The sequence below is a fragment of the Desmodus rotundus genome, chromosome 4, assembly GCF_022682495.2.
Source record: "Desmodus rotundus isolate HL8 chromosome 4, HLdesRot8A.1, whole genome shotgun sequence".
Classification (NCBI taxonomy): Eukaryota; Metazoa; Chordata; class Mammalia; order Chiroptera; family Phyllostomidae; genus Desmodus; species Desmodus rotundus.
In genome coordinates this window covers 87,279,568-87,289,690 of record NC_071390.1, presented here as the reverse complement: position 1 = coordinate 87,289,690, position 10,123 = coordinate 87,279,568, and the positions used below count along the sequence as shown (strand labels likewise).

The following is a 10,123-nucleotide window of genomic DNA, read 5'->3' as shown; positions in this document are numbered from 1 at the left end:
AAAAATACTATAGATAAAACATCCCCTCTATTTAGACTTTTCAAGTGTTATTGTTTTATATTAAACATTTAAACTTTTATAGAAAAAAAGACTAACACTTTAACTTTTTTTGGAATACAACAATTTTCAGCTCTGATGTGGTTCTTAACTCTAACTATGGATCAGAATCTCCTGACCAGGTTTTACAAAATGTACATGTTGGGCTTTATCCCCACTAAGCTTCAAAGAGATTTCCATTACATTTATATTTCAAAGTGTCAAAAAAAATTACCCAAAACTTGAAAGCAAGGAAACAAGATTACTGGGAGTTCTTTTTTTTTTTTTTTTTTTTTTTTAATTCACTCTTTATCTTGTTTATCAGGACTTTCTTTGTCTGGTCTCTTTTGTAATTCTGTAGGGACTGAAGTTAACTTAAAGCTTCTTATTTAAAATATAGAAATGCAAATAATTTCTTTTTTAAAGAAAATATAACCCACAAGATTACAAAGATTTCTGTCACTATTGCACTTGAACATGTTAGTTTTCCTATCATGACTATAAATATTATACATAGCTTTTCTGGTTCTCTCATTAAATAGTACATTAAATAAACTTTTGACATATGTTCATTTTATATTTGTATAAGACATGATGCATTTATCTTTTTGAAAATTATACTTAAAATAGTTTACTTTTCTATTTTCCTATTACTGTGTGCTTTACAGGTTTTTGCTGATAACTTTACACATTTGACAAATAGGTTTTTGGTTTGTTAAATGTATTTCTGATCAATTGATCACCTGTATTCTTTCTAATTTTAAGAACTAAATGAATATAGTGGCCTTGGAATACAGTTTGGTATCAGGTATTGTGATTCCTTCCTACTTTGCTCTTCTTTCTCAAAATTGCTGCGGTATTCAGGGTCGTTTATGGTTCCATATAAATTTTTAAAGTGTTTGTTCTATATCTGTGAAATATGTTATTGGTATTTTAATAGGGATTGCATTAATCTATAAATTGCTTTGGGTAGTATGGACATTTTGATGATGTTAATTCTTCTGATCCATGAACACGGTATATGTTTCCATTTGCTTGTGTCCTCCTTGATTTCCTTCTTCAGTGTTGTGTAGTTTTCTGCATACAGGTCTTTTACCTCCTTTGTTAGGTTTATTCCTAACATATGAAAAGGTGCTCAGTATTGCTAGCTATCAGAGAGATGCAAATTAAAACCACAGTGAGATACCACCTCACACCAGTCAGAATGGCTATCATAACCAAAACAACAAACAACAAGTGTTGGAGAGGTTGTGGAGAAAAGGGAACCCCAGTGCACTGTTGGGGGGGATGCAGACTGGTGCAGCCACTATGGAAAACAGTATGGAATTTCCTCAGAAAACTAAAAATGGATCTGCATTTTGACCGGGCAATTCCACTGCTAGGATTATACCCTAAGAACCCTGAAACACCAATCCAAAAGAACCTATGCACCCCAATGTTCATAGCAGCACAATTTACAATAGCTAAGTGCTGGAAGCAACCTAGGTGCCCATCAGTAAATGAATGGATCAAAAAACTATGGTACATTTACACAATGGAATTCTATGCAGCAGAAAGAAAGAAGGAGCTCCTACTGTTTGTGACAGCATGGATGGAACTGGAGAGCATTATGCTAAGTGAAATAAGCCAGGTTGTGAAAGACAAATACCGTATGATCTCACCTTTAACAGGAACCTAATCAACAAAACAAACAAATGAGCAAGGAAAATATAACCAAAGACACTGAAATTGAGAACAGGCTGACAGTGACCAGAGGGGAAGAGGGGAGGGAATTTCAGGAGAAAAGGGTGAAAGGTTAGTAGGAAAAATTATAAAGGACCCATGGACAATAATGGGGGGTTGGGTGTGGAGGGCTGGGGGTTAGGCTGGGGTGGGGGGAAAAGGCAGAGAACTATACTTGAACAACCATAAAATTAGAGGAAAAATACTCACCTTAAAAAAAAAAGAACTAAATGAAAATAATATTTCAAAAATGGTTTTCTTTTTCTTCCTCTTTATTATACAGAGTTATGGGTTCAACTTGGGTCACTTAGGCCAGATACATTAAAAACACTTTAATGCAAGTAAAAGCAAAATAATTAAATATTTTGTTGGATATAAGTTGTTGCAATAACAAAGTAATTAAAGCATACATTCAAAATTTCCTATGAAATATTGGAAGAAAGAGATACAGAAGTAGATATATTGAGAGTTAGTTTTAAGCTTTTAGAACCACTGAAGTGGTTTAGGCTTTTCTAAACCACTTATATTATGTTTATACTATGTATATACTATCTTCTCGAAATCATCTCAACTACGTCATAACTTACCAGAGGCCTGCAACTTGCTCAGTCAGGTCGTCTCCCGCTTGCCCCACCTGAGGGACTTTTAACCCCCAGCACGCAATTGCTCTTACCACAATATGGCTGTCCATTGGTAAATCACGTGGTCATGAAAAATACTATGGGGAGAAAGGGCATACAGCTATAATTGAATAACAATAAAAATTTAAAAAAAAAAGAAAAATACTTGGCACATTTTGAGTTTTTACTTTTAAATTTTTCTCTGTGCTTAACTGTTTATTCTTATATTTGCATCCCATTCTCTCTATACCTTTATAGGAATATTTTGGATTTTTTGTTTGCATTCTGCAGTATTTTAGGGAGAATTATACAACTTTATATATACTCGTATGCATGTATACCATGCATTACATATGTAACGTATGTTATTCATGCATATATATAACACAGGAGTTGAACTACTCGTACTCTAGTCCTTTTAAAAATTTATTGGGGTGACATTGGTTTGCATAATCATGCAGGTTTCAAGTGTACAACTCAATAAAACATTCCCTGCACACTGTACCATGTGCCCCTTGCCTCAAGTAAAAGTCTCTTCCTGTCTCTGTTTTACCCCCACCCTGCTCCGCAGCCTCCCGCCCCAGGCCCCATAAGCTTCCCCCGACCCCCCTCCCACTATCATCACGCTGTTGTCTGCGTCTGTGTAAGTATACATTTTCGGCTAATCCCCTCACCTTCTTTCATTCAGTCTTTCCACCCTCCTCCTCTGTGGCAGCATCTGAGATAAACATTTTGAAAAAAAAAATGGGTTAACTGATCATGTTTTGGTTTTATGTCTAGCTTAATTTTCTGTAGAAGGATTAAAATGTCTTTGCCGAACTGAATCAAATAGAAACCCAATATGGTATTAAGAAGAAAATATTTTTCAAGCCTTTCCCTTAAACTTAGCATATATAGGGAGTTTATTGCTCTACTTGCATTTGTTTTTAACTATTATATGATGAGGATAATTCTGATTTAAAAATTCTTGAAACTTTTAGGAGCACTATAAATGTACAAGGAGAAGGACTAAATAAGTTACCATTCAATCTTCTATCCTGGATTTTTAATTTTTGGTTTGCTTTATTTTAATTACTTTCTAATAAATTCAAAGAGAACTATATTTAATTAACGTTAGATGTTATACATTAGTAAATGAGTGTTGGAATCAAAATCTGATTCATAGATGAATTTTTTAAGCTGAATTCTGGCTTTCAATATTTTTAAAATATTTTTCATTTCTTCACTATTCTTTATCTTTTTAAATTTTATTATTTAGAATAATACTATCTTAATGTAGCATAGAATTTAGCATAAAACTTAGGTGCATGTAGGGAATAGTTACTATACATTTTTAAATATCTCTTAAATTAAGAAATGTTAACTTACTACTGACATTATGCATAAACAGGACATTAGGACTCTTTCTTGCCTTTCTCTTTTTATTAGGTTAGATTTGGACAATGCAACCTGAAAAAAAAAATTGGGTGGGTTAATTAAGGGTGAATTATATAGATTAGCCCTGGAAAAGGTTTTAATGTATACTCTTTATTGTTGTTGTTTTGTAGAGATGGATACAACTTCCACTTTAATAGTACTTGAAAATGACATAACTTGAAGCAAATTTAATCTAAAGATTTTCTCACACAAATACACAAGAAAGGACTCTTTTATTGAAGAGAAATCAGAGTAGTTGACTAATGTGTGGTCTAGGCAGTTACCTCAATAGTAAAATTTGAATTTCTGCTTGTAATAATAATTTTTTCATCTCCCATATGACAATTTTGACTTAATTTTTTTTTATTTGAGAAACCAGTTGCTATCTTCAAAAATTTCAATAAAAGTGTCTTCTGAGTGGAGGCTCCTCAAAAAATTAAGAATAGAGTTACCATGTGGCCCAGTGATGCCTCTTCTGGGTATGTTCCTAAAAAGTTTGAAAACGTTTATTTGCAAGGATGCATGCACCCTTACGTTCATTGCAGCATTATTTATGGGGGCCGAGGCATGGAGACAACCGAAGTGCCCTTTGATAGAGGAGTGGGTAAAGAAGATGTGGTCCATATGTACAATGGAATACTGCTCAGCCATCAGAGAAGATAAAATCTTGTCATTAGAGATAACATAGATGGATCTTGAGAATATCATGCTAAATGAAGTCACACAGAAAATTTAAGAACCATATGGTTTCAGTCATACGTAGGATATAAAACTGAAAACAACAAACGAACAAATAAGAAAAACAAACAGGAGAACCAAGATGGCGGCATAGGTAGACACACTGCGCCTCCTCGCACAACCAGAACTGACAGAGAATCGAACAGCAAGGGGGACCAACACCAAGGAAATAGAAAATAAACATTCATCCAGGCTGGTAGGAGGGGTGGAGACGGGCACCAGGGTGGAGAGGACTCTCGTGGCTGTGGTGGGACTGAGACTGGACCGAGACTGGCGGAGTGTGGGACGACCCAGGCAGGCAGTCGAGCACTAGCAGACCCTGCAGCCACACATTCGCGCAGATAAACCGAGAGGGCCGGACTCAGAGTGGCAGAGATCTGGGCAGGCAGAGTGTGGGTAGCACACCGTAGCCCTACATTCGAACATAGATAAACCCGACGAACGGCAGGGAACGAAGCAGACCGCGTAACCAAGGGCTACAGCTTGGGGAAATAAAGCCTCAAACCTTTGATTGAAAACACCCGTGGGGGTTGGGGCGGCAGCAGGAGAGACTCCCAGCCTCACGGGAGAGGTCGTTGGAGAGACCCACAGGGGGCTAGGGTGTGCACAAGCCCACCCACTCAGGAACCAGCACCAGAGGGGCCCAGTTTGATTGTGGGTAGCGGAGTGAAAGATTGAAATCCGGAGGAGAGTGAAGTGGGCGCCATTGCTCCCTCTGGGCCCCTCCCCCACGTACAGCGTCAGAGCACAGCAACCAGCGTTACCCCACCCCGGTGAACACCTAAGGCTCCGCCCCTTAAAGTAACAGACGCACCAAGACAAAAAAAAAAAAAGAAAAAAAAATGGCCCAAATGACAGAACACTTCAAAGCTCCAGAAAAAATACAACTAAGTGAGGAAGAGATAGCTAACCTATCGGATGCACAGTTCAAAGCACTGGTTATCAACATGCTCACAGAATTAGTTGAATCTGTTCGAAAAGTAGATGAAAAAATGAAGCCTATGCTAAGAGAAACAAAGGAAAATGTACAGGGAACCAATAGTGATGCAAAGGAAACTGGGACTCAAATCAACGGTGTGGGCCAGAAGGAAGAAAGAAACACCCAACCAGAAAAGAATGAAGAAACAAGAATTCGGAAAAATGAGGAGAGGCTTAGGAACCTCCAGGACATCTTGAAACGTTCCAACATCCGAATTATAGGGGTGCCAGAAGGAGAAGAGGAAGAACAAAAAATTGAAAACTTATTTGAACAAATAATGAAGGAGAACTTCCCTAATCTGGCAAAGGAAACAGACTTCCAGGAAGTCCAGGAAGCTCAGAGAGTCCCAAAGAAGCTAGACCCAAGGAGGAACACACCAAGGCACATCATAATTACATTACCCAAGATTAAACGCAAGGACCTACATCCAAGATTACTGTAGCCAGCAAAGCCATCATTTAGAATGGAAGGGAAGATAAAGTGCTTCTCAGATAAGCTCAAGTTCAAGAAGTTCATCATCACCAAGCCCTTATTATATGAAATGTTAAAGGGAGTTACCTAAGAAAAAGAAGATCAAAAATAGGAACAGTAAAAATGACAGCAAACTCACAGTTATTAACGACCACACCTAAAACAAAAACAAAAGAAAACTAAGCAAACTAGAACAGAAACAGAACCACAGAAATGGAGATCACATGGAGGGTTGTCAATAGGGGAGTGGGAGGGGGAGAGGGGGGAAAGGTACAGAGAATAAGTAGCATAAATGGTAGGTAGAAAATAGACAGGGGGAGGGTAAGAATAGTGTAGGAAATGTAGAAGCCAAAGAACTTATAAGTATGACCCATGGACATGAACTATAGGGGGGAAAGTGGGAGGGAGGGGGTGGGCAGGATGGAGTGGAGTTGCGGGGGGAATGGGACAACTGTAATAGCATAATCAATAAATATATTTTAAAAAAAGAAAAACAAACAAGCAAAGCAAAACTGGTAGACAGACAACAGTACGGTGGTTACCAGAGGGAATGGGGCTAGGGGGGTACTAAAAGGTAGAGGGGGTCAAATAAATGGTGACAGAAGGAGATTTGACTTTGGGTGGTGGGCACACAGTGCAATTGCAGATGATGCATCATAGAATTGTCCACTTGAAGCCTACATAATCTTATTAACCAATATAACCCCAATAAATTTAATTTTAAAAATCTCTTGCATGCTATTTATACTAGAAAGTCAGCTTCATGAGTGACTGCCTCTGTACATTTACTGCTCTAAAGATTACAAACACCTAGCCTACTTCCTGCCACATGCAAGCATTCCTGTATGAGTATTTTCTTTTTAAATAGTTGAATAAATAAAAAATAAAGAAAGAAAGAAATACATTTTAGACCAATCATTGCAACTATACCTTGGGGTCTGTAAAGGCAATATATCCAGAATGATAAAAGACACATATATCCCAAATTTGTTTAAGGTAGGTTCTAAATATATATATAAAGAAAATGTTGGTGCAAGAGAAGTGAGAACTATGGGACTGAGTAGGCCCATTTACATTTTCTATCTGTTCTACAGACTTATTATATTTTAAGTCCAAAACAAATTATGATTTCTTATGAAAAATTCATGCTATTAACATCTGTTTTAAAAACCTTACAACAGTGATGTCAGGTTTGGATACTCACTCACCTGGTTCCCAGTGCCAGAAATGTCAGATATTTGTGAACTAGCTGGCTAAGGGAGACATTTTGGTTTCGAGCATAATGATTCATTCACTACAAGAATAATATTACAGGCTCAGGGAGTTATGGGGGTTTCTACATGCTTTTATTATTTTAATCCACTTTCTGAAGCTTTGGGTATTTTCATCTAATATGGGTTATTGATTCAATAAAATGTCCTTTATAAGTATGAAAATCTTATTCCTATAGTTTATATTTTGCTATTAATCTGAGAATAATTTCTATCAGATTTATGTTAAAATTATTAATACATTTTTTTAAATTTCAAGATTCAGTCTTACTTTGTATTTATTTTATTATTCCAAATTGTCTTTGTGGTATACCTTCAAACAGGCATATCATTTATTTGTACATTATCTGCAAAAAATAAACAACATTGGAAGTATAATATTTAGCCTTTAATAGTTTTCAAAATATAAAAATCACTTTAGTAATGATGTCATATATGTGTATATTATATGTTAAATATAACTCAATTACTTGTGAGATGCAAATAATTATTTGTTCTGCACCTTAATAAATAAATGTCTTAATATAATATATAATAAAGTATATGCTGGAATCTACAATGTTGCAAACCAAAATATACTTCTTATCGTATATCAGGGATTTTCAACAGGTGTGCCACAAGAATTTTTAAACATGCAATACCTAACTATTTAGTCAGGGGCACTGGCCTCTTTTCCCTTTGACAAACTGAAAAATGACAATAGCCAACACAATAGCTTTCTGGTATGAATGAATCCAAATTATATTTAATTTTTTCAGCCTGGCAAAAAATATAGTATATTTTTTGGTGTGCTGCAGAATTTTAGTAACTAGTTTATGTGTGCAATGAGATGAAAAAAGGTTGAAATTGCTGTTTTATATTATTTGTGCAAAAGTTTCCTTTTCTATATGAGCAAAAAATGATTATCCTATTTGTGATAGAATAGAAAATATTGTTTGTTAGTCTATAATGTGTATTTTTCTTAATTATGCCGAGTGGCCACATTTACTGTAGGTAGATTTAATGTCAAATAATATGACATTGAACATTAGATTTATAGGGCAATCTATATGCAACTTTAAGAGGAAATCATAAGCCATAAAATAAAATATTATGTATTTTATTACTTGTGATTACTTAAGAAATTGATCAAGAAGAGTGGAGACTGCTCATTAGTATCAATTGCTGAGCTGACACAAATAATAAAATGTGAGTTACAGGACAACTATCAAAGTATCTAAATATAAAAATTTAGGCTGGAAATAGAGCAGACTTTGAATACATAATGTTGTATCTACACAACACATGTTAGCTAGTAATGTATTGATGCAGGGAGCCAAGGGCAGCACGTACTTGATAGCTGGCTTCCCAACTTTATCATACAGAAAAAAAGCTCTTTGTATTTTGGTTTTTCACCTACACACACAACACAAGTACTGAATGTCATCCAAAGCAGCATCTTGAAAACCATTCATCACTCATTTCCCCCAAGAAAAGATTTCTTTACATATTTCTTTTAAACTCTTAACTTTTGGATTCCATTTTGACTTACCTGTCCTATACAGTTTGAATCAAAAGTTTTATTGTTAGACTGCCAGCTTGAGTTTGCGTACTGATGTAATTCACACCTTTCAACCATTGAATAGGAGGAGAACAAATTCTGAAATTCAACCATATTGATAAAAGTACTATAGAAATGGAAGTGGTTTATCTATTATACACTACTCATGACATTTTGTAATTGAATCTAAAATTAAATATGTTACTAAATACAGGAACAAATTATATGAAACAATGATAACTATCTTTTGCATGTTTACTGGCTGGGAATTCAAAGATGAAGTTTTTCAAAAGTGTAACTCTAGAAAGATGAAGCTTTTTCAAGGAATTTACAATATACATGTGAATTCTGGACAAACACATCTTAGAACTGTACACTTAAAACCTCTATAGTGTTATTGACCAATGATACTTCAATAAATTTAATTTAAAAAGACAAACAAAATATGCTTATAGCAATATTATTGACACATGAAAATTGAATATGAAAATTATAAAATATTTTGTAGATATATATATGATTAATCAGCAAAATAAAGGGTTTGATATGTAGCAGTAAGATTTCATATTGTTTAGGAGCTGTGCACTGAAGACTTAAAATAGAGGAAGAAATTGAGCTAGTCTGGAGGAAAAGGTGGTTTGGTTGGATACAGCAGCAATTTTCCATCGGTGTGCTATGGCACACTGGTGTGCCGCAAGGATTCTTAAAACATGCAATACCTATTTAGTCAGGGTCACTGACCTCTTTTCCCTCAGATTGTCAAATAAAAACAACCTGACAACAGCCACCAAAACCATAGCTGTCTGGTGTGAATGAATCAAAATTATAACTTTTTTGGTGGGGGATGCACTGTTCCTGGAAGTACTGCAATACCAGGTGGGTGCGCGTGGAGTGGATGGAGCAAGCTCCTATTCCATCTCCCAGTTCCAAAAAACCCACTTAATATAATGTCCTTGGATAGAGGACGTATCAGATATTAAAATGATAAGATCAGATACTATACTTGATCTTAGCCAAAAGGCCAAGAAACAGTTACACCTATTTTTTTCAGATTGGCAGAAAATATATATTTTTTGGTGTGCTGAAATTTTAGCAGTTAGTTTATATGTGCAATGAAATGAAAACGGTTGAAAATCACTGGGATAGAGAATAGAGGTGTGTCATCTTAGGAGACGTGCATGATGGGCACTTGTGCATGTATGCTTGTACACACACTTCAGGAAGCGTGGTCAGCTACAGGGTTAGGGCCGGAACTCCTTTTTCTCACTTTGTTGAAAACAGTGGGAAAAACCCAGGTTATCAATTTGAAGTTGATAAACATATTGCCTCT

At 35.7% G+C, this 10,123-nt stretch overlaps 1 non-coding gene across 1 annotated transcript; it reads right to left on the bottom strand.

Annotated features, from left to right (window-relative positions):
* Window positions 1–9,632: 9,632 nt before the first annotated feature.
* On the bottom strand, window positions 9,633–9,826 carry LOC112317884 (U2 spliceosomal RNA). The gene has a single exon (XR_002976146.2). It is a non-coding gene; the product is annotated as a U2 spliceosomal RNA (small nuclear RNA).
* Between the last annotated feature and the right edge of the window lie 297 nt (window positions 9,827–10,123).